Source organism: Triturus cristatus, chromosome 4_1, assembly GCF_964204655.1.
Source record: "Triturus cristatus chromosome 4_1, aTriCri1.1, whole genome shotgun sequence".
Taxonomy (NCBI): Eukaryota; Metazoa; Chordata; class Amphibia; order Caudata; family Salamandridae; genus Triturus; species Triturus cristatus.
In genome coordinates this window covers 1,346,136,564-1,346,162,628 of record NC_140585.1, presented here as the reverse complement: position 1 = coordinate 1,346,162,628, position 26,065 = coordinate 1,346,136,564, and positions in this window count along the sequence as shown.

Below are 26,065 nucleotides of genomic sequence, written 5' to 3'. Positions count from 1 at the left end.
GCAAGTTGGTAAATGATCTCCTTGAGGCACTGACCTTACCGTTGCAAGTTGCGATCATGAAATGCAGTGCGCACAGGAAAGTCACAGATGATGTTGGACGTGGGAATGCGTTTGCTGATGAGACCGCGAGAGAAACGGCACAGAATGTGAAGACTAGAATGTATGTTGCAGGTCCCGCAAGATGGGTTAATAATGTTGGAATGTGTGAGAACACAATAGAGAGTGTGAAGTCGCTTCAGGCTGAAGCCACAGAGGAAGAGTTAAGCAAGTGGAGAGAAAGTATGGGTAAGTTGGATGAGAATGGTTGTTGGACTGATCTGACAGAACATAGGCGATGGTTGTTGCCTGATGCATATGTGCTTCCAGTGGTTACTATGGCACATGGAATGGCACATATCAGTACGAAAGGTATATGCAAGTTGTTGGCTCCAGTATGGCAGAATGCTGGGATTCCCAAGTGTGCAGAGAATGTGGTCAAGAATTGCATAGTATGCTTGAAGTACAACCCTGGTAGGGGAACCCCAACTCCGGCTGGTCACTTTGCACCCCCATCATGTCCGTTTGAAGTTTTGCAGCTGGACTTTATTCACATGGAAAGATGCAACAACCTGAAATATGTACTGGTGGTTGTTTGTGCTTTCTCAAAATGGATTGAGGCTTATCCTCTGAAAGATAACACTGCCCTATCCACAGCCAAAGCCCTTGTGAAGGAGTTTTTTCCTAGGTTTGGGATGCCAAGAATGGTGTGGTGTGATAACGGAAGTGAGTTTGTGGGTAAAGTGATGAAGAATGTATGTGAAGGGCTAGGGATAAAGCAGAAGTTCCACGCTGCAAATCACCCCCAATCAGCTGGATTAGTAGAACGCTACAATGGAGCCTTAAAACTCAAGCTGGCCAAAATCCAGGCGAGCACCGGTCTTAAATGGCCTGACGCTCTGCCTTTAGCACTCTTGTCTACTAGAATGACCATACACTCACGAGTGGGACTTAGTCCTTACGAGGTCGTTTTTGGCCGTCCCGCCAACGTATGGGGTGTACCGAGACCTACGAAGTTCAGTGAGATTGAGCATCCAGTGCTGCTCGATTACCTGTATGATTTGACTGTTAAACTGCGTGTTTTGCACCAACAGGTACATGATACTCTTCCCCAAGCCTCTGAACCTCCTGGACACCCTATCAACCCTGGCTCGTGGGTCCTGGTCCGGAACTTCCAGCGCAAGAGCAACGACGAGCCTCGCTGGATCGGCCCTCATCTTGTTCTTCTTTCGACAAGATCAGCAGTGCGAGTGAAAGGGAAGAAGCACTGGATTCATGGTACCCACTGCAAAGTAGTCCCCTTGCCTCTGCCATATGACCAGTGGGTCAAGGAGGGTATCGCCGACTCAGAGACAAACATTGTACCTCGCTTTGTACCATTCAGTGACGCACGCTTAAGAGACACAGTTTCAGACCAAGAGAGTGACAATATTCTGCAGAGAGCTGTGCCACCATCAAATCGATTGGACACCACTGAGCCTGAACTTTTGTTTCAAGACCAAACAGCACCTGGCCGTCTCCGTTATAATTTGAGACCTAGGCCCATGGACAAATAAAGATTTCCTCATTATTTCCCTTTTGACATTTTTGCTCTCCCATCTGAAGGACTTTCTTGATTTTTGTTTTTCGAACCACCATCCGGGTTCTGCCGCAGGGTCGCGGTGCCAAGACTTTGGGCTACAGGCCGAAGACGCTAGGTCGACGGTTCTGGTTAGTCTAGGGCGTTTCCCTGGACTGACAGGCGTACTCCTTAGCAGAAGAAACTCATCCGCCGCGAGCGGCCCGAGTAGAGGATGGAGTTTTTTAAGATGAAGAGACCGATTGAGGAAATGACCTTTAACGCAAGGATGTGTAAAATTGTAAAAAGTAAATGTTTTGTCTTTTTGTGCTTTTTTACACTGTGTAGTATCATAATGTTTATTGTAGGATTTGTGTTTTTCTCCACTCAAAAGCCCATTGCACCCACTGAACAGCCTATACCTCTTTCTACTGCCTCCTCTCACTCTTTTCACCCTTTGCCTGAGCACGAACAGACCAGACGATCAGAGTTTGTAAATAACTCGTTCATCCAACTCTTGCACCAGCACCAACTGGTAATGAATACGACCAATTGCTGGGTCTGTGGGTTAATGCCACATACCATTAACAAAGGTATTCCCTACCTGGTGCTACCGTACAGTTACAATGGATCGTCATGGGCATTCCAAACCATGTTTCTCTATGCTCTAGATACATACTCCCCTCGCCAACCGCGTTCCATCAGACCCATCACCAATAATAAGGCTTTGATGAAAGGAGTTGCCGATATGAGTAGAGATATTGATGCATACTCCTCTATTCCCAAAGAAGAGTTGAGACCTTATGTAGGATGGAACGCGACGGGGTATAGTATTAGTCTGGGTGAAAGACAGCGAAAAATCTCATCTCCAATCTGGGTCGTACCCCACATGGGTCGGTTCTGCTTACAGGGTAATGGTCAGAATCCTAGGGCTCAACTGGGAAGAAGTGACTGTACTGAAACGTACACTTTCCCGTCACAGTTTTCCCCTGCGTTTCTAGCTGCCAAGGGCACATATTTCATCTGTCATGACCGAGCATATACATGGTTGCCCCCTGATTTCTCGGGCACATGTTATATTGCGAATTTGCTACCGCCGACATTTACTGCCGCCTCTGACTATCACAAGACCAGAGTTGTGAGAGGTGTGATTAGTAAGGAGGATACTGCCGGTCAGGAAGCAGGAGACTTCTTCTTGGGTTTCCTGCCGTTTTGGGGACCTATGGTCAATAGTAGGAACCTGAGACAGCTGACTCGTGTGGTTGAATCCACTGTCAATGTAACGGCTGGTGCCCTTAGTAATCTGACAGCTGAGCTCCAAGCGGATCGCCTTATGACTCTGCAGAACCGCATGGTTCTAGACGTTATTCTTGCAGACCGCGGTGGGGTATGCAAGGTCATCCAATCCAGTTGCTGCATTTTCATACCAGATAATGCTCCAACAGTGTATCAAGCCATCTCCAAACTCCATAAAATATCTGAAGCCATACACGTGGATAAGGGAGATTGGTCACTGATGGGGTGGTTCTGGGAATTGATATCTGCCTGGGGTTGGAAAGTTCTGATGGTCATTGGAATGATCTTAGCCATTCTTTTCCTGTTCTGTCTGTGCATACAGTGTGCTCCCGCGATATGTGGCCTCTGTGCTACCTTATGTGTAAGGAAACCTGTATTGAGGGACGAGCTAAGTAACAGGATGATGCTACAGCAACATCTCCATGACTTCGTGAACATTGACCTAGACTCGGATTAAGATGAGTATAGTGATTGCCTATGTAAGGGCAAAAGGAGGGTCTGTCGTACTTTAATATTCGGGACCGCGTAGGGGACAGGGCCCTACCCCTGTCTATGTTGGTATTAGCGAACCGCAAATGGTAAATGCGGCATGTACGAGTGCTTTATATACCGTTCTAGCTATGAATGCACTGTGTACACGTTATTCAGCTTCACTACGCGGGTTCCATTTTGGAAGCAGTGGCCATCTTGTCATTGCCCTCACATAGGCTATGATGGAGTTAATACGGGCCTCACAGTACATGGGCTTTCCCTCTGACTTCTCTGTGACCTGGGCAGCTGGCTCTGCTGCCCCGGGTCAAACCGGTCTCACGAGCTCCCCTTCCTCCGTCCACCTGTGATTAGCATCAGGGTTTGACCCGTCATAAAACCCTTTCATTCTACACAATCCCCCGGCTAATCTCTTCCACACCTGCTTGTTCCTGCTTTATGACTTGTTTCCCAAAACAGGAGATGCTCATGTTTATTGGGGGGTCTCTTTACATCAACCGTGGGATCTGAACCTTACTGTGTAAATCATTGTGGGCTGGCCGAACTGGAATGTGGGATGGTCATCATGACTCTGCTTTTTCGTTTGTAATGTATGCCTTTATATGACCATATCGTAAACCTAGGAATGTGTGCCTGGAGCATGATATTTTGTACTTAAGGAGTCCGTTCCTATGATTTTCAGCAGTCTCCTGAGAACATACACGCTGTTGTACTTCTAGGATACCTGTCATTGGACTGCAGCCAATAAACGATTCTTTGACTTCACCCAGAAGACTCTGTGTTTCTGTAGGTCCGGAACAGGGTGAAACCCAGAAGTCATAGGGTGTGTGCCCCTGCACCGCTGGGTCTAAAATACCCAGTACTTCACTACTGCTCCCCCAGTGCAGGACTTCAAAGCACTCTTAGAGTGCACCCACCCAGTTCCAATACACTAAATCCTGTCTGGAAGCTGGTGTCACCTCCCTGTGACAGGATGCCTATTGTTGGGCCTCCTCCACTGTGAGTTTCAGTCAGCAGCAGGAGGGCACCCCAGTGTCTTTGCTGGTGGCATCCATTTTGTGATGCCAGGGCTCCCCACAGTGGTTACATGTCATCCCCTCTAGAAGGGTGGGATCATACTCCCACACCAGTTACTGGTTTGGGGGGTATGATTCCAAGTTGTTTGACACCAAACACGACATGTTTTGATGCAGTCATTCCAAAGTTAGCATTTACCTGGAGGTTATAATGCATTTAAGAGTATATGGTTTAACCGCATCCACAAACAGCCACAGGGAATAGACCCTGCCAGCTGCAGAGGGACCCTGCTCAGGCAGAGGCACCCCCTCACATTGTAAACCAAGCACCCTGCCCTCAGGATTGATAGGGCCTGCCTTAGGGGTGACTGATAGGTTTATATGTGTGTGTATGGTGAGATATAGGAACCTACAGTGAGGAGTGCTAACACTACCTCACCCAGGCTGCAGTAGCAGGCCTGGGGTGTCAGATTTAGTCTGCTTCCCAGGGGTGGCATAATACATGCTTCAGCCCCTGGTAGGCCTGTGAAGTACCTATGCCCTTGGTACCTAAGGTACCAAATACTAAGGGCTCATAAGGTACCACAGTATCCAATCACTAGTGCATCTAATATGCACTCCAAGTCGTTTAGAGAGAACAGAGAGACTGGGGCCCCAATTAGCAGGGACCCAGCCAGACTATAGCCAGAAACCAGTGTTAATATCAGAAAAAAAGTGGGGGCAACATAAGAGCAGATCCTACTCTCCTACACAACCCCCCCCCCAAACGCAGGGACATTAAACTAACCTTGAGCAGTTGAGTCTTCATGTTCTAAGTGGAAATACCTTGAGAGTCCATCTGCATTCGCAGGTTGGGTCCCAGGTCTATGTTCCACTGTATAGTCCATCCCCTGTAGGGAAATGGACCACCTTAGCAGTTTAGTATTTTCACCTTTCATCTGTTTGAGCCATAGGAGGGGCTTGTGGTCAGTCTGAACTATGAAGTGAGTGCCAAACAAGTATGGCCTCAGCTTCTTCAGGGCCCACACCACAGCAAATACCTCACTCTCTATAACTGACCAACGTTTCTCTCTAGGGGTCAGCCTTCTGCTTATAAAAGCGATTGGCTGGTCTTGACCTTCATCATTCAGTTGAGACAGTACAGCTCCCACACCCAGCTCAGAAGCATCTGTTTGGACAATGAACTTTTTTGTGTAGTCTGGAGTCTGTAAGATGGGGGCAGTGCACATGGCCTGCTTCAGGTCATCAAATGCCTTTTGACAGCTAGCTGTCCACTGAACCTTCTTTGGCATTTTCTTAGAGGTAAGATCATTTAAGGGGGTCACTATAGATCCATCTCCCTTAACAAAGTGATAGTGCCCACCAGGGGTTGAAAATGCAGTTTTGGCCTTGGCATCATCAGCTAACTTGATTTGCCAGTAGCCAGCTGTTAGGTCAAATGTACTCAGATATTTGGCTGAGGCCAAAGTATCAATGAGCTCATCTGCCCTTGAAATTTGGTAGGCGTCAGTCCTGGTGACTGCATTGAGGCCTCTGTAGTCTACACAAAACCTCATCTCTTTCTTACCACCCTGGGTATGTGATTTTGGCACAAGGACTACTGGACTAGCCCAAGGGCTATCTGAAGGCTCAATAACTCCTAATTCCAACATTTTCTAGACTTCAGTAGTGATACAGTCCCTGACATGGTCAGGTTGCCTGAAGATTTTACTCTTTACAGGCAGACTGTCTCCAGTGTCCACCTCATGGGTGCACCAGGAAGTCTGACTAGGGGTCAGGCTAAACATATGTCTAAACTGTGAGAAGTTGGCCTGATGTATGATGTCACTAGTTCTAGTGTACACCTTATATCAGTCCAAATACCCTTATGGTGATTGGTTGTAAAGTCAACCTTATAGACCAGCTATCCTAGTGGTAGCATGGACAAGAGCAGTCTTAGGCTAAACTCTGAATGGCATGTGAAGCCAGCTGTGATACCATATATAATCCCTTGAATACCAAATGAAAGGACACCACAACAGATATATATATAAAATAAAGTGTATTTATTCTAGTCAAACCCTCAGCACTCTTTATGAGATTAGAGGTAAGTACAACACAGTCTTATTTAAGCATACATTAAGTCACACAGGTAAGTAATACAGTTAGGCCCTAGGGGCCACGCAAACCATATACTAAGTAAGTGGTATAAGAACCACTGTCACGGAAATAGAATAGGCCTAGGCCTAGGGAATCGCTGGGGCTACACTACACTAGCGTTAGTTAGGAAGTGGGAGGCCCACGGGATTCGTGTGCAGAGTGGAAACACTCACGCGTAATGCGTTAAAGTCAATAGCAATAGTACAGTTTAGTAAACGGTAGATTTAGGACACTTCCGGAGTAGCTAGGAAGTTGAGACTTGAAAACTAGACACTAGGATAGTCACTATCCTGATGAGCACCGGAGTACCCAAGTTACCTAGCCCAAAAGGCTGCGGGTGCATAGGGGTGAAGATGCGTCGTTTTCGTCGTCGACTCCTATGGATGCCTGAAGAAAGATGCTGACAGGCAGTCAGTGAAGAGTGTCCGGTGGATCCCAAGGCTGGGATCAAGAAGAGAAGAAACCTGCAAGCAGAAGGGACAGAGTCAAGGTCACTAGCCAGTGACCACGTGGAACCAGGAAGGAACCAGGCGATGTCGTGCAGATTGCAGGTGAAGGTGAAGCTTGTCGCTGCAGCCAGGAGGACCAGGAAGCGTCGAGGACAACCAGGACCAGGAGGCGAGCTGTCCCACGAAGGCTCTTGCTGTTGGCGGCGTCGAAGTTGGACTAGGACTCACCAAGCCTTGGCAAGCGGAACCCACGAAGAACGGAGGACTTGCTTCTGGTGCAGACCAGGAAGGTCTGGGGTGCTTCTTCTTTGCAGAGAAGCGGGAGCCAGTCTGGAGGAGCCAAACCAGCGCAGAAGATTTCAGGGAGCGTCGTCACAAAGGCCACCAGCCAGCGGGCAAGCAACCGGACAGACGCGGCAAGCAGGAAAATGCAGAAGGGCCCCACGCAGGACTCGTGGAGTGTGGGGGGCTGATCTTCGGTGCAGATGGTGCTTGGGGTTGGGGCTTCTCAATCCCCGGTGCACAACTTCGAGGGTACCTCAGAAGCTGCGCTTTAAGTTACTAGCCACTTTTGCCAGGTAGCCGGTCCCACGTCGCTCGTCGCCTCCACGGATCTCAGCTTTGCTGTCGATGTGGATCAGGGTCGGAGAAGTCTGGAAGTCAAGGCTCTGGTCGGGCTCTGCAGTCGGTTCCTCGTAGAACGTGGGCAAAGCAAAGGGTAGTCTCTTGATGGTGCCTGTTTGCACAGGGTAGCCACTCCTTGGCTACAAGGGAGATTCTTCAGTCTTCTTCTTTCGTCGAATGTCGAAGGTCCAGAGTTTCTGTTCAGTTTTGCAGGTTCAGGATAATCTAAAGTCTTGAGGCCCAACTCCCACTCTTATACTAATCTGGGGGGCTGGGATACCTGCTAGGTCACGCCTTATGGGTGGGACCTGGGAGGGGGTGGTTACACCCACTTCCCTTTGTCCAGTTTCGCGCCAGAGCTGGGGCAGGAGTGCCCCAGCGCCGGTTTGAACTGGACTATGCAAGGAACACCTTGTGTGCCCCAGGCATGTCTCATTCCTTTCAGCCCACCCTGCCCCAATACACTAAAGGCTGTCTGGGGAGGTGCTAGCACCTCCCCAAGCAGGAAACCTATTGTCCAGGCCTCCCTGGCTGGGATCACTCCCAGCTGCAGGAGGTCAGACTTGTGTCATGGCAGCAGCATCCATTTTGTGATGCTGAGGCTTTGGTCAGAGGCTAACAGTTGAAGTATGATTTTAACATGTCTTTCCCTCTAGAAGGGGGGAATAATATTCTCATGTCCAGCAATGGCATGGGGGTATTATTCCACAGTGTTAGACACCTTACACGACATGTTTCGATAAAGCCAAACCATAGTTACCATAACCGTCTAAGATTATAAGGCACTTTAAGAGTATATGGTGGGCTATATCATAGAACAGCTATAAGGACAAGGTTCCGAAAGCTGCAGACAGGCTCAGCTCATGCTAGAGCACCATCTCACATGTTACCAAGCACTCTGCCTCCAGGATTGTTAAGGCCTGCCATAGGAGTGACTGATAGGTACACATGTGTCTATATGTAAGTTAGGTATAGGAATACTACACCTAAGCAAGGGGTGATTACACGACCTTGCCCCAGCTGAGTGATCAGCCAGTGGTGTCAAAATGGAAGGCCAGGCCAGGGGGGGCATAATACATGCTGCAGCCCCTGGTAGGCCTAGGGTACACCTATGCCCTGGGTACCTAGGGTACACTGTACAGGGGCCAATAAGGTGATCCTATCCAAATGGGTTATGCACCTAAAGTACATAGTAGTAATTTAGAGAGAGAACAGCAGGGCTGTGGGTCTGATTAGCAGGCCCACAGCCACATCTAAGTCGAAAACCAGTAAAGCAAAAAGCAAAAAGTGGGGGTGAACATAGAAAGCAGACCCTACTCTCCTACACAACCCCCCCCCAAACTTAGGGACATTAAACTAACCTTGACCAGTTGAGTCTTCATGTTCTAAGTGGAAATATCTGGAGAGTCCATCTGCATTGGCATGGTCAGTCCCAGGTCTATGTTCCACTGTGAAGTCCATCCCCTGTAGGGAAATGGACCACCTAAGAAGTTTGGGATTTTCACCCTTCATCTGATTTAGCCACAAGAGGGGCTTATGGTCTGTCTGAATCTTGAAGTGAGTGCCAAACAAGTATGGTCTCAGCTTCTTCAGGGCCCAAACCACAGCAAAGGCCTCCCTCTCAATAGCTGACCAACGTTTCTCTCTAGGGGTCAGCCTTCTACATATAAAAGCAATGGGCTGGTCTTGACCATCTACATTCAGTTGTGAAAGAACAGCTCCCACACCTAACTCAGAAGCATCTGTCTGGACAATGAACTCTTTGGAGTAGTCTGGACTTTTCAGAATAGGTGCACTGCACATGGCCTGCTTCAGGTCATCAAATGCTTTTTGACAGCTTACTGTCCACTGAACTTTCTTTGGCATCTTCTTGGAGGTCAAGTCATTAAGGGGTGTCACTATGGACCCATAGTTCTTAACAAACTTTCTGTAGCACCCAGTCAGGCCCAAGAAAGCTCTGACCTGAGTCTGGGTAGTTGGAGGAGCCCAGTCCTTTATGGTCTGGATCTTGCTCTCCAGTGGTTGAACCTGACCCCCACCAACTAGGTGGCCCAGGTATACAACCTTGCTCTGCCCTATCTGGCACTTAGTGGCCTTGATAGTGAGACCTGCCTTTTGCAGGGCCTCTAAAACATTCCTCAGGTGGACCAGGTGATCCTCCCAGGTGGAGCTAAAGACAGCAATATCATCAAGATAAGCTGCACAATAATCATCCAACCCAGTAAGGACTTGATTCACCAACCTTTGGAAAGTGGCAGGTGCATTCTTCAAACCAAAGGGCATTACCACAAATTGATAATGTCCTCCTGGGGTCGAGAAAGCAGTTTTGGCCTTTGCACTCTCAGCTAGTCTGATTTGCCAGTAGCCTGCTGTTAGGTCAAATGTGCTCAAAAACTTAGCAGCTGCCAGTCTGTCAATGAGCTCATCTGCCCTAGGTATTGGGTGGGCATCTGTCCTAGTGACAGCATTGAGACCTCTGTAATCCACGCAAAACCTCATCTCTCTCTTACCATCTTGGGTGTGAGGTTTTGGCACAAGAACTACAGGACTAGCCCAAGGGCTCTCTGAAGGTTCAATGACTCCCAGCTCCAACATATTTTGTACCTCAACTTTTATGCAGTCCCTGACATGGTCAGGTTGCCTGTAGATTTTACTCTTCACAGGCAGACTGTCACCAGTGTCCACCTCATGGGTGCACCAGTTTGTCTGACTTGGGGTCAGAGAGAACATATGTCTGTAGGATTGCAGAACCTGTCTGCAGTCCTGTTGCTGAGGGACAGTGAGGCTGTCAGAAAAGACCACACCATCAACTGAGCCATCATCAGGGTTCTGAGTCAACAGGTCTGGGAGAGGGTCACTCTCTTCCTCCTGCCCCTCATCTGTAGCCATGAGTAGCCCCATGTCTGCCCTGTCAACATATGCCTTCAATCTGTTGACATGAAGCACCCTGTGGGGGCTTCTGGGAGTCCCAAGGTCCACCAAGTAGGTGACTTCTCCCTTTTTCTCAACAATAGTGTGGGGTCCAGACCATTTGTCTTGGAGTGCTGCTGGGGCCACTGGCTCCAACACCCACACTTTCTGTCCTGGCTGGTAAACAGTCAGTACAGCCTTTTGGTCACGCCAAGCTTTTTGGAGTTCTTGGCTTGCCTCAAGGTTTTTAGAAGCCTTCTTCATATACTCTGCCATCCTGGAGCGGAGACCAAGTACATAATCCACTATGTCTAGTTTGGGTTGTCTGAGAGGTCTCTCCCATCCTTCCTTCACCAAACACAGGGGTCCTCTTACAGGATGCCCAAACAAAAGCTCAAAAGGGCTGTAGCCAACCCCCTTTTGTGGGACCTCTCTGTAAGCAAACAGAAGGCAGGGTAAAAGGATGTCCCATCTTCGCCTAAGCTTGTCTGGTAATCCTTTTATCATTCCCTTTAGGGTCTTGTTGAATCTCTCAACAAGCCCATTGCACTGTGGGTGATAGGGTGTGGTGAACTTATAGTTAACACCACACTCCTTCCACATTGCAGTCAAGTATCCTGACATGAAGTTGGTACCTCTGTCAGAAATGACCTCCTTTGGAAAGCCCACTCTGGAGAATACTCCAAGCAGGGCCCTTGCCACAACAGGAGCTGTTGTGGTCCTCAGGGGAATTGCTTCTGGGTACCTGGTGGCATGGTCCACTATCACCAGTATAAATCTGTGCCCAGATGCTGTTTGTGGGTCCATTGGTCCTACAATATCTATGCCCACTCTTTCAAAGGGGACCCCCACCACAGGTAGTGGTATGAGGGGGGCCTTTGTGGTGCCACCTGATTTGCCACTGGCTTGGCAGGTGACACAGGAGCGACAAAACTCCTTAGTATCTTCTGACATATGGGGCCAGTGAAAGTGAGGGACAAGCCTGTCCCAAGTCTTGTTCTGGCCTAAATGTCCTGCAAGGGGAATATCATGGGCCAAGGTTAGAAGGAAGCCTCTGAACTTCAGTGGTATGACCAACCTCCTGGATGCACCAGGCTTGGGGTCTCTAGCCTCTGAATACAGTAGCCCTTCATCCCAATACACTCTATGGGTACCTTGAGCATTCCCTGCAGCCTCAGCAGCAGCCAGCTGTCTGAGGGGTTCAAGAGAGGGGCAGTCTAATTGAGCCTGCCTCAGATCTGCCCTTGAAGGTCCCCCTGTCCCAAGAAACTCAACCTGATCAGGTTCAAGTTCTTCTAGGACAGTTCCTTCAGGGCTCTCAGAATCATCCTCCTGGGAGGGCTGATCCACCACCTGAGGCAGGGGGGAAGGCACAGCCTTAACCCTACTGCTCTTTCTCTTGGGTTGTGACTGGTCCATAGTTTCAGGATCCAGCACTTGTTCAGTGGCGCACTTTTTGGCCTGTGACCTGGTCACAGCAAGGACATGTGCATCTATCCCCAGCATTTCTGCATGGGTCCTATACTCCACTTCAGACCAAACTGAAGTTTCAAGATCATTGCCCAGCAAACACTCTACAGGAAGGTCTGAACTAACAACAACTTTCTTGAGGCCAGTTACCCCTCCCCAGGAGAAGTTAACAATAGCCACACTATGGGAGGTAGTGGCATTGCTAGCGTTGGTCACTAGGTAATTCTCACCTAGTATGATCTGTCCAGGGTCCACAAAAGCAGGTGTCACCATTGTGACACTAGCTCCAGTGTCCCTGTAGGCCTGAGCCATTCTTTGGTTGATAAAAGGTGTCTGTCTGTACTTGCCCAGGTTACTGGGGCCTACAGTAGAGGACAAAGCTAAGTCCCCATCACAGATCAGAACAGCCTGAGTAGGGACTCTGACTAGGCCAGAATCCTCCTCAGTTCCCAGGGTTAACCCTACTACACCCTTTTGCTGGGAACCACCACTTACAGCTGAACTAGGGGGTACAGTTGCCTTAGGGGCAATGGTGGCTGGGGGCTTATCCTTTTTGGTGCACTCACTAAACCAATGTGAGTTGGACTTACAATAGTTGCACCATGGTTTCTTTTGGCCATCTTTCTTTTTATCCTTTTTGGGACCACCCTCCCCCTGAGCCTTTTGGGGGCCTGGTGAAGACTTCTGGTCTTTTTGTTTCTGCTCATTACCCTTCTGGTCTGCCTTTTTCTGATCACCGCCCTGGTTCTGGTTTTTCTGCTTAACTCTAGTCCTGACCCATCTATCTGCCTTCTTTCCCAATTCTTGGGGAGAAGTCAGATCAGAATCAATCAGGTGTTGATGCAATAGCTGGTTTTGACAGTTGTTAAGTATTTGCTCTCTCATGATCAAATTATACAATCCTGTATAGTCCTTAACCTTACTTCCCATTAGCCAGCCTTCCAGAGCCTTAGTGGCACAATCTACAAAGTCAGTCCAGTCCTGAGTCTGTGTCTTCTGGGTATCCCTGAACAACAACCTGTATTGTTCAGTGGTTAGGCCAAACCCATCAATCAGAGCACTCTTCAGGGCAGTGTAATTATCTGCATCCTCATCACTAACTGTGAGGAGCTTGTCTCTGCCTTTCTCAGAGAAGGAGAGCCACAAGATAGCTGCCCACTGACTTTGGGGTACCTGCTGTACTTTGCAAGCTCTCTCCAAAGCAGTTATCCATTTGTGGATGTCATCCCCACACTTGTAGGGAGGGACAATCTTGCTCAGGTTTCTATTATCATAGTGCCTGTCTCTATCCTTAGGGATATTGCTGCCACCAGTGGGTTCTGACCCACTCAACTTTTGTTCTCTAGCCAGAGCAAGCTTCTCTTTGGCAAGGGCAAGTTCTTCCCTCTGAATCCTCAGATTAGCTTCCCTCATTCTGGCTTCATGCTCCTTTCTCTCAGGGGAAGTCATTCCCCTGTGAGAGGAAGCATTAGAGATGTTAGAGACATGGGAGTGGATGGATTCCCTTGAAGGGGATCTGTCCCTCCTGCTTCTCTGTGTAAGCCTACTTGGGGGTCTGTAAGGGGGGACCCCATGCAAACTCCCATGTAAGCTTAGGTTAGCCTGGCTAAGTCTTCCTACTTGGCCCTGGCTGTCTACCTCTTCATCTGAAGTCTCCTCTGACTCCTCTGTGGTGGGTAGACCCTCCTCTGTACCTAGGGTACCTGCCTGAGATGCCCTAATAATGTCATACTCCTCTAGGAGTTGTCTTAACTGAAGGAGGGTAGGGTTTGCACCCTGTTTTATTCCTCTGGAGGTACACAAGTGTCTCATCTCCTGGAATGTTAAGGTATCATATCTAGAGGGGGTCTCTTGCAGACCTGATCCTCCTGAGGGAGCATCTACTTGATCTCCTCTCAGAGACATGATCTAGTGAGGGTGTGGTGTGTACACCTACCTACACTAGTTGTATCTACTAAACCTCTCTAGTAGTTGTAGTCAGGGTGTGTTACTCCCTTCAACCTACAACTACAAAGTCCAGTAGGACTTAAGTATTATAATCTATGTTATATGTACCTAGACAATATCTGTGTGATCTTTCAATTCAGTATCTCAAGATTACAATGGTATTACAACAGCAAGCTCAGATCCCACCCGCTGCTCACCAATGTGAGAAGTTGGCCTGATGTATGATGTAACTAGTTCTAGTGTACACCTTATATCAGTCCAAATACCCTTATGGTGATTGGTTGTAAAGTCAACCTTATAGACCAGCTATCCTAGTGGTAGCATGGACAAGAGCAGTCTTAGGCTAAACTCTGAATGGCATGTGAAGCCAGCTGTGATACCATATATAATCCCTTGAATACCAAATGAAAGGACACCACAACAGATATATATATAAAATAAAGTGTATTTATTCTAGTCAAACCCTCAGCACTCTTTATGAGATTAGAGGTAAGTACAACACAGTCTTATTTAAGCATACATTAAGTCACACAGGTAAGTAATACAGTTAGGCCCTAGGGGCCACGCAAACCATATACTAAGTAAGTGGTATAAGAACCACTGTCACGGAAATAGAATAGGCCTAGGCCTAGGGAATCGCTGGGGCTACACTACACTAGCGTTAGTTAGGAAGTGGGAGGCCCACGGGATTCGTGTGCAGAGTGGAAACACTCACGCGTAATGCGTAAAAGTCAATAGCAATAGTACAGTTTAGAAAACGGTAGATTTAGGACACTTCCGGAGTAGCTAGGAAGTTGAGACTTGAAAACTAGACACTAGGATAGTCACTATCCTGATGAGCACCAGAGTACCCAAGTTACCTAGCCCACAGGCTGCGGGTGCATAGGGGTGAAGATGCGTCGTTTTCGTCGTCGACTCCTATGGATGCCTGAAGAAAGATGCTGACAGGCAGTCAGTGAAGAGTGTCCGGTGGATCCCAAGGCTGGGATCAAGAAGAGAAGAAACCTGCAAGCAGAAGGGACAGAGTCAAGGTCACTAGCCAGTGACCATGTGGAACCAGGAAGGAACCAGGCGATGTCGTGCAGATTGCAGGTGAAGGTGAAGCTTGTTGCTGCAGCCAGGAGGACCAGGAAGCGTCGAGGACGACCAGGACCAGGAGGCGAGCTGTCCCACGAAGGCTCTTGCTGTTGGCGGCGTCGAAGTTGGACTAGGACTCACCAAGCCTTGGCAAGCGGAACCCACGAAGAACGGAGGACTTGCTTCTGGTGCAGACCAGGAAGGTCTGGGGTGCTTCTTCTTTGCAGAGAAGCGGGAGCCAGTCTGGAGGAGCCAAACCAGCGCAGAAGATTTCAGGGAGCGTCGTCACAAAGGCCACCAGCCAGCGGGCAAGCAACCGGACAGACGCGGCAAGCAGGAAAATGCAGAAGGGCCCCACGCAGGACTCGTGGAGTGTGGGGGGCTGATCTTCGGTGCAGATGGTGCTTGGGGTTGGGGCTTCTCAATCCCCGGTGCACAACTTCGAGGGTACCTCAGAAGCTGCGCTTTAAGTTACTAGCCACTTTTTCCAGGTAGCCGGTCCCACGTCGCTCGTCGCCTCCACGGATCTCAGCTTTGCTGTCGATGTGGATCAGGGTCGGAGAAGTCTGGAAGTCAAGGCTCTGGTCGGGCTCTGCAGTCGGTTCCTCGTAGAACGTGGGCAAAGCAAAGGGTAGTCTCTTGATGGTGCCTGTTTGCACAGGGTAGCCACTCCTTGGCTACAAGGGAGATTCTTCAGTCTTCTTCTTTCGTCGAATGTCGAAGGTCCAGAGTTTCTGTTCAGTTTTGCAGGTTCAGGATAATCTAAAGTCTTGAGGCCCAACTCCCACTCTTATACTAATCTGGGGGGCTGGGATACCTGCTAGGTCACGCCTTATGGGTGGGACCTGGGAGGGGGTGGTTACACCCACTTCCCTTTGTCCAGTTTCGCGCCAGAGCTGGGGCTGGAGTGCCCCAGCGCCGGTTTGAACTGGACTATGCAAGGAACACCTTGTGTGCCCCAGGCATGTCTCATTCCTTTCAGCCCACCCTGCCCCAATACACTAAAGGCTGTCTGGGGAGGTGCTAGCACCTCCCCAAGCAGGAAACCTATTGTCCAGGCCTCCCTGGCTGGGATCACTCCCAGCTGCAGGAGGTCAGACTTGTGTCGTGGCAGCAGCATCCATTTTGTGATGCTGAGGCTTTGGTCAGAGGCTAACAGTTGAAGTATGATTTTAACATGTCTTTCCCTCTAGAAGGGGGGAATAATATTCTCATGTCCAGCAATGGCATGGGGGTATTATTCCACAGTGTTAGACACCTTACACGACATGTTTCGATAAAGCCAAACCATAGTTACCATAACCGTCTAAGATTATAAGGCACTTTAAGAGTATATGGTGGGCTATATCATAGAACAGCTATAAGGACAAGGTTCCGAAAGCTGCAGACAGGCTCAGCTCATGCTAGCGCACCATCTCACATGTTACCAAGCACTCTTCCTCCAGGATTGTTAAGGCCTGCCATAGGAGTGACTGATAGGTACACATGTGTCTATATGTAAGTTAGGTATAGGAATACTACACCTAAGCAAGGGGTGATTACACGACCTTGCCCCAGCTGAGTGATCAGCCAGTGGTGTCAAAATGGAAGGCCAGGCCAGGGGTGGCATAATACATGCTGCAGCCCCTGGTAGGCCTAGGGTACACCTATGCCCTGGGTACCTAGGGTACACTGTACAGGGGCCAATAAGGTGATCCTATCCAAATGGGTTATGCACCTAAAGTACATAGTAGTAATTTAGAGAGAGAACAGCAGGGCTGTGGGTCTGATTAGCAGGCCCACAGCCACATCTAAGTCGAAAACCAGTAAAGCAAAAAGCAAAAAGTGGGGGTGAACATAGAAAGCAGACCCTACTCTCCTACATAAACTGTTGCAGCACTTGTCTGCATTCAGTTTGCTGATGGTCAGTGAGGCTGCTTGCCAAAGCAACACCATCTACTGACCCATCATCAGGGTTCTGTGAGAGCAGGCCAGGGAGAGGGTAACTCTCCTCCTCCTGTTCCTCATCAGTTGCCATGAGCAAGCCCATGTCAGCCCTGTCAACATATGGTTTTAATCTGTTGACATGGAGCACCTTAAGGGGGCTCCTGGGAGTTCCAAGATCCACCAGATAGGTGACTTCTCCCTTTTTCTCAACAATTGTATGGGGGCCCCTCCACTTGTCTTGGAGAGCTGCTGGGGCCACAGGCTCCAACACCCACACCTTCTGTCCTGGCTGGTATACAGTCAGCACAGCCTTTTGGTCATGCCAAGCTTTTTGCAGTTCTTGGCTTGCCTCCAGGTTTTTGGCTGCCTTCTTCATGTATTCACCGATCCGGGAGCGGAGACCAAGTACATAGTCCATCACATCCTGTTTGGGAGGTTTGAGAGGTAACTCCCATCCCTCCTTCACCAAACATAATGGACCTCTGACAGGGTGCCCAAACAGAAGTTCAAAAGGGCTGTAGCCAACCCCCTTCTGTGGGACCTCCCTGTATGCAAACAGAAGGCAGGAAAGTAAAAGGTCCCATTTTCGCCTAAGCTTTTCTGGGAGGCCTTTAATCATTCCATTTAGGGTTTTGTTGAATCTCTCAACTAACCCATTGCATTGTGGGTGATAGGGAGTAGTGAATTTGTAATTGACACCACACTCCTTCCATATTGCTTTCAGATACCCTGACATAAAGTTTGTACCTGTGCCAGATATAACCTCCTTAGGGAAACCCACTCTGGAAAAAACTCCAATGAGGGCTCTTGCCACCACAGGGGCTGTGGTGGTCCTGAGGGGAATTGCTTCTGGATACCTGGTGGTATGATCCACTACCACTAGGATAAACCTGTGCCCAGATGCTGTTGGAGGGTCAAGGGGACCAACAATGTCAATCCCTACCCTTTCAAAAGGTACTCCCACCACAGGTAGTTGTATCAGGGGGGCCTTTGTTGTGCCACCTGACTTGCCACTGGCTCGGCAAGTGACACAGGAGCTACAACACTCCTTGGTGTCCTCTGACATGTGTGGCCAATGGAAATGTGGAACAAGCCTGTCCCAGGTCTTGTTTTGGCCCAAGTGTCCTGCCAATGGGATATCATGTGCTAGGGTCAAGAGGAACCCCCTAAACATCTGAGGTATTACCAACCTCCTGGTGGCTCCAGGGGTAGGATCTCTAGCCTCAGAATATAGGAGTCCCACATCCCAATAAACCTTATGGGACCCACTAGCACTTCCAGCAGCCTCAGCAGCAGCCTGCTGTCTGAGGGGTTCAAGAGAGGGGCAGCACTGTTGCTCCTTACTCAGATCTTCCCTGGAAGGTCACCCTGCCCCCAAGAACTCAACCTGATCAGGCTCAAGTCCCTCTGGGGCAGTTCCTTCTTCAGGATCTGCTTCTCCTCCCTCAGGAGGGGAATCTGAGATCTGAGACAGAGGGGAAGGCACTGCCTTAACCCTACTGCTCCTCCTCTTGGGTAGCATCTGGTCCATAGTTTCAGGATCCAGAGCTGGTTCAGCTTTATGCATTTTCGCCTGTGACCTTGTCACTGCAAATACCTCTGCAGGTATGCCCAACATCTCAGCATGAGTCCATAACTCTACTTCAGACCAGGCTGAAGTCTCCAGATCATTGCCCGATAGACATTCGACAAGAAGGTCTGCACTGACTACTACCTTCTTGAGGCCAGTTACCCCTCCCCAGGAGAAATTCACAACTGCCAGACTATGGTTGGTCCTGACATTGCTTGCATTGGTCACCTGGTACGTTTCACCCAGGATGATCTGTGCAGGGTCTACCAGATCCTCTGCCACCATGGTGACACTAGCACCGGTGTCCCTGAATGCCGAAGCCTGTTTGCCATTTATTACAGGCTGCTGTTTGTATTTGCCCAGATTACTGGGGCTCACTAGGAAGGACATATCAATGTCTCCCTCACAAACCAGCAATGCCTGAGTGGGTACTCTGACTAGGCCAGAGTCCACTTCAGAACCCAGGGTCAACCCTACTACATCCTTATTCTGATTACCACCTCCACCAGTAGCTGCACTAGGGAGAACAGTTGCCTTAGGGGCAGGAGTGGTGGTGGTTTGGTCTTTGGACTTGGTACAATCAGAAGTCCAGTGCCCTTTCTGTTTACAGAATTTGCACCAGGGCTTCTTTTGGCCTTTTCCCTTTGTAGACTGTGAATCCCCACCAGATGCAGATTTTCGGGGCACTTGTGAAGACTTCTGGTCTTTTGCCTTATCCCCACCTTTCTCAGAGCCTTTAGGATCTTGCGTCTTGGTGTCACCCCCTTGGTTCTGGGTCTTCTGCCTCACCCTGGTTCTGACCCATTTGTCTGCCTTCTTTCCCAATTCTTGGGGAGAGGTCAGATCAGAGTCCACCAGGTACTGATGCAACAACTGGTTTTGGCATTATAAGATTATACAATCCCTAAAAATCAGTAACTCTACTGCCAACCTGCCAACCCTCCAGAGCCTTGGTTGCACAATCAACAAAGTCAGTCCAGTCCTGAGTCTGTGCTTTCTGGGTATCTCTGAACTTCAACCTGTACTGTTCAGTGGTTAAGCCAAACCCATCTATCAATGCACTCTTCAGGACTTCATAATCATCAGCATCCTCTTCTCTAACAGTGAGGAGCTTGTCTCTACCTTTATCAGAAAAGGGGAGCCACAAGATTGCTGCCCACTGTTTCTGGGAGACCTGCTGTACTTTACAGGCCCTCTCCATAGCTGTTATCCACTTGTGGATATCATCCCCACTCTGGTAGGGAGGAACAACCTTGGACAGGTTCCTATGGTCTGGAATTTAATCTCTGCCTCTAGGGACACTGTTGCTGTCAGCAGGGGGCTCTAACCCCTCTTGCTTAGCAGCTCTCTGGAGCTCAAAGGCTTCTCTATCTAAGGCCAATTGCTTGGTTCTGAGGGCAAGCCTAGCTTCCTCATAATGGAGCATCTTGTACCTTCTTTCAGAGGAGGTCTCTCTATTAAAGTATGAGTTCCTCTGATGGACAGATTCTCTGCCAGAGTGATATGAGTGGTTAGATTCCCTTGAAGGGGACCTAGGCCTCTCTTCACTTCTGTCAGCTCTCTTAGGGAAAATTCCTCTGTCCCTTACAGACCCTTGTGGGTCTGGCCCTTCAATCACAGACTCCAGGCCATCTTGATTTTCATCATCTGACCCAGAGACTATGGCTGACCCACCCCCTGATCCAGATCCACTAGCTCCTAGAGCTAGTCTAAGATAATCTGCTGTTAGCAAATTTATCAGGTGTTGTGTGGAGGGACTCTGTCCTAACCCCAGGTGTCTTGCAACACACATGGCCTTCAAGTCAAAGAAGGTCATGTCCTTATACTGAGGTTGGGTGGACTCACTGGCTCCATCCCTTGAGGACATTCTAGTGTTGTGCAGTGTTGTACTACCTACACTAGTTTGTGGCCTACTGATCCTAGCTTGAGCTGTAGCAAGGGTGTGCTATCCCTTCACAAACAGCTCTAAGTTCAGCAGAACTTAATGATACTAAGCTTGACTTTATATGTACCTCGAGTACCTTAAGTGGTTTTCAGTTAGTAATTCAAATAGAGATTTTCTGGTAAAACAATGGCAAGCTGGAATCCCACACGCTGCCCACCAATGTGAGAAGTTGGCCTGGCATATGCTGGTTACTAGTTATAGTGGCCATCTTGCACCGGTCCAAATCGACTCTTATGGTAGATAGGTTTAAGACAACCTTTTAAAGAAAGCTATCCTAGTGGTAGCTGTGGAGAGCAGCCTTCAGGCTAACTCTCAGAGGAATGTAAAGCAGCTTGTTTTACCTTATAATCTCTTGAATTACCAAATGAAAGGACACCACACAGGTATATATATCAAATATATATGTATTTATTTCTAGACACACTTTACTAATCTCTTTATGAGATAAGAAGCCAGAAACACATTCAAATATCAACGTTTCACGATAAGTTAAGCACAAATATGTCTGGGGCCCTAGGGGCATACCAGACCATATACTAAAAAAGAGGTTTAGGAAAGTCGACTTGCAAGGGGACAAGGCCTAGGGCCTGTAGAATCGCTGGGGCTTCACTAATCCACCCAAGGCAGGTAAGTAAAAGACCCACGGGAGACGCGTGCAGTGTGAGAACACAGCCGCGGGTTCCCTATTGATTACAATGGAGCAAGTCGCGGTTGGATTTTTAAAGTTTTAGGGTACTTCGAGGAAGTCTACAAGCAAGCCACTTACAAGGTAAGTAATTCGAAGGCCATCACAACTAGGGCACTGGAGTGCACGAGTTACCTCACCCAGGGAAGGCGGGTGCATAGGTGTCTTTTGGTGTTGGGTCGCGTCGCTGTTTTCTCTGGAAGCCAAAGAAGATTTGCTGCTTGCGAAGACTGAAGAAGTGTCCGGTGGAATCCAAGGCTGGATTCACGATGAAGAAGACCTGAAAGCAGAAGGGACAGTGTTCACAGTCACTTGCCAGTGACCCGGGGCCAGGAAGATGGATGCCCACGGATGTCGGGTGATTTCAGGTGCTTGAGGCTGTTTTGACTCTTTGCTCACGAGGTCCAGGTGAGATCGACAATGACCAGCAGATGGATTCAGAGTGTCCCACGACGTTTGCAGCTGACTTACGTGTTGGCAAACGGATTGGAGCCAACAAACCTTGGCAACAGCAAGTCTTGTGAAAAGTGAATAATGTCAATGGTTCAGACCAGCAAGGTCTGAAGGCCTCACCCAGCGATGGTGAATGAGGGCAGCCCTGGAGCAACCGTTGGAGCTCTTTGGATTGTTAAAAAAGTCTTCAGGAGACCCACAACCCAATGGGCAAGGGATTGCAAAGATGCCTCATGAGAAAAATGCCTTACAGGAGCCCACGGTCACTCGGGATGGGGTAGGCCTCTGATTTTCAGTGCACAACCTGCTGGAGGCTTGGGCCATAAATGGTCTAAAGCACAAGTTTGTAGAACGTCGTGAAGGGGTTGCACTCGACAATAGTGCAAGGTACCCAGGTATTGCAGTTCCTCGTCGCTCGTGGGGTCCACTCACCACTGCACTGCTGGGGACTCACAATGGCGGTCGAGAAGTCAGGAAATCCACTTCTGGGGCTGCAGGGACATCGGACTCCAGCGGGAGCGGGAAAGTTTGCGACCATTGATTCAAGTTTTTGGTGCCTGCCAAGCAGGGGAGTCACTCCTTGACTCCAAGGGAGATTCTTCCATCTTCCAAAGGTAGTGGAAGGTCGAAGGACCAGGATTCTTCTTGTAAAGCGTTGTCCAGGGTTATCTAACTTGCAATGGCAAGGTGTACCTATCTTATAATAAAAGAAAGGGAGGGACTAGCTCTATGACCACTCCTCTAGGAGGGTCAGGGGGGTGGGTGGTTACACCCACTTCCCTTTGTCCAGTTTCGTGCCAGAGCAGGGGCTGGTAGCCCCTGAACCGGTTTGAGCTGGCATATGCACAGAGGAGCCTACTGCTCCCCCAGTGCAGGACTTCAAAGCACTCTAAGAGTGCACCCACCCAGCTCCAATACACTAAATCATGTCTGGAAGGTGGTGACACCTCCCTGTGACAGGATGCCTATTGTTGGGCCTCCTCCACTGTGAGTTTCAGTCAGCAGCAGGAGGGCAGCCCAGTGTCTGTGCTGGTGGCATCCATTTTGTGATGCCAGGGTTCTTTCAGATTTCTACTGTGTCCCCACAGTGGGTACATGTCATCACCTCTAGAAGGGTGGGCTCATACTCCCACACCAGTTACTGGTGTGGGGGTATGATTCCAAGTTGTTTGACACCAAACACGACATGTTTTGATGCAGTCATTCCAAAGTTAGCATTTACCGGGAGGTTATAATGCTCTTAAGAGTATATGGTTTAACCGCTTCCACAAACAGCCACAGGGAATAGACCCTGCCAGCTGCAGAGGGGCCCTGCTCAGGCAGAGGCACCCCCTCACATTGTAAACCAAGCACCCTGCCCTCAGGATTGATAGGGCCTGCCTTAGGGGTGACTGATAGGTTTATATGTGTGTGTATGGTGAGATATAGGAACCTATACCTCTGTGAGAAGTGCTAACACTACCTCCCCCAGGCTGCAGTAGCAGGCCTGGGGTGTCAGATTTAGTCTGCTTCCCAGGGGTGGCATAATACATGCTTCAGCCCCTGGTAGGCCTGTGAAGTACCTATGCCCTTGGTACCTAAGGCACCATATACTAGGGGCTCATAAGGTACCACAGTATCTAATCACTAGTGCATCTAATATGCACTCCAAGTCATTTAGAGAGAACAGAGAGACTGGGCCCTGATTAGCAGGGACCCCGCCAGACTATAGCCAGAAACCAGTATTAACATCAGAAAAAAAGTGGTGGCAACATAAGTGCAGATCCTACTCTCCTACAGGTGTCTTTACCCATAGGCATTTTTACTGCTATTTCTGTGATGAATATTTAATGAGAAATTTACAGTGTTGGGAACGCATGTTTTCTCTGCCTTGTAGGGTGTAGAAGGAATCTTTCAATTACTTGCACTAATAATGCAGGTGTGCCATTAGCATACCAAGAGATAAACGGTTACATGATGCTTCGAAGTCACCCAAGGAACCAATGGAAGGCTGGTTTGTGTGTTCTGAGCTAGGAAAATAATCAACCTCGGAGCGCACATACCGTTTTGCAATGCCTTGTGCATCTTTGTGGACATTAGACCGACAATTTTTTGTTGAAATGATCATTTATGTTGAATTTCAACCAGCTGTGAATACGAATATAACACGTTATGCGTTTATGCGAAAGGGTTCCTGCTTCAAGTGAGCCGAGATCAATTTTAATTTAAATACAAAATCAAAGTCAATTGCTTTAGTAATAGGTATGATTTCTGTTTTCTCTCTCTCTCACACACACACACACACACACATTCGCTCTTTCTCTCACTCTTTCTCTCACACACTCTCTATCACACACACACTCAAACACACACACTCTCTCACAGACACACACTCTCTCTCTCTCTCTCTCTCTCTCTCTCTCACACACACACACACACACACTCACTCGCTCGCTCGCTCTCGCGCTCTCTCTCTCTCCATTCTCTCCGGCAATCTTCCTCTTTTCCGATTACTCCCACTCTTGGCCTCTCCTCCCCTCTCCCTTACCTTTCATATCTTAGTTTTGTTGTGCACTCTTCTCCCTTTATACTTTACTTCTACAAGCCCCTTTCATGTTTCTACTGCACTGCTCACAACTCTGCACTCTTATGTAAATAATGCACCTTAACATAGCAGGTCAAGCAGGTTTTGTCAACATCATAAAACTGTCGCCTACAGCAAAGATAAAACAGGGGGCTTTGACTTTATTCTAAAATATGTAACTGCGCTTAATGCACGGTTTGGCACAGGCTTGAAATAATGCGGCAACTTACATTTCGACTGTTACCGATAGGTTAATGTTTAGATTTGCCAACGTTTTCACTTTTTGCATGAAGAATTCAAGCAAACAGGTGCCACGTAACGCAGAATTTCCCGTCCATAAGAGCAGCAGCCGCTTCTGCCTGTCTAGAAAAGGAAGCTGGGATCTGGGACCTTGGGTAGCGCAATCTTGCGCATGGCTACCTGCTGCACCGACGCTGACGTGTAATTCACCAGGAATCCGAGGATTGGCTCATGTCCGCAGAGCTGCGAGCAGGCATGTTGCCAGTACTTGGTGTGAGAAAATACAGTGCAAACTTGCATGTTTTCTTTAAAGGGTACCGCCTCTCACACACCGTCTGTACCAAATGATTTTAAAACCTATGATGGCGTGCCACGTGGCCGCTGAACGATTTGACGTTAGAGTCTGAAATGGCCCCAGCCATGACTCACAGCAAATGTAATGACGAGGATTTACTCAAGATGCACGGCCTGGTAATGAGCCATGAAGGCATGGCACAAACATCGCCAACGAGAGATCCCCCTGAACATTTTAGAAGCAAACCACTTTGCATTTTGCATAGCCAACAGTTTCGCTGCGCTATATCACATAGTAGCAACGAAAGGCTAATCTGTCCCTGATTGCTTATACACTCTGTTCATGTTCCCCCTCCCTCCTTCCCTCCATTTCCCTTCCTTCCTTCAATGGCTTCTGTCTCCCACTCTCAGCTCTATTCTCATATTATTTCTCGGTCGCACTGCCATCGTCAGACCATCCTTTTGATTCTCCAACATCTCCTGCATTATCTATTTTTCATACACTTTATCTCTACCTTCAATTGTCCCCTTTGGTATTAGACTCCCTATGTTCTGCTGATCTCAATCACTCTGATGAAGGCCTTGGGTCTGTCTCCACATTTTTCTCGGACTTATTCTATATTTTGGTGTGTGTCTGGTTCACTCTTCGTTTGCCACCCTTACTTCCCTCCTCTGTTTTTATTGTCTCCCTTCCCTTCCCAAATGTTGGCTTGTTGTCACTCTGCTTAAGCCCACTTTGTTTTTTGCTGCATTACTTTGTCGATGTTTCGTTCTGTCTGTGTTTTTTTTCTTTTTTATTTACCACCAATGTTTGTCTCAGCTCTTTGTTTTTTTCACTTTGTTGACGTCTCTTTCATGGTTTGTGGCCTGCTTTTCTGGACCCCACTCTTTTTTGGTTTTATCTGTCCCTCTCTCTGACCACTCACTGATATAATCTTATTTTGTCTACTATCTTCCCTTTGTGATACACTTCGCTTGTTTTTGCTTCTGCTTTTCCCCTTTCATGTCATTCTCTTTCTCGTGGTCTTTTTCCACCTTCTTGCTCTTTCTGACTTTACCCCCTGACTGTCTTTGTGACTGCTTTCATGTGTCGTTGGGCAGCCTCTGCAAGCCTGCGCAAACCAGCTTGTACTATACATTTGAAAGAAACCAAAAGTCTCCAAATCTCAAATATTTTGAAGTTTGGTGAACGTTAAAGCATTTGGAACCCTCCTGAAAGTGCCCCCTAACAAATGATGTAAAAAGTCACAGCAGATTATTTCCTTACATTTGCACAGGACCCAGGACTCAGGTTTGCAAAGTAAATGTTCACAAATGCAAGACATACATATAGAAGCAAGTGTGATTGAGCAATGTAAGCAGGAACATACATAACAAT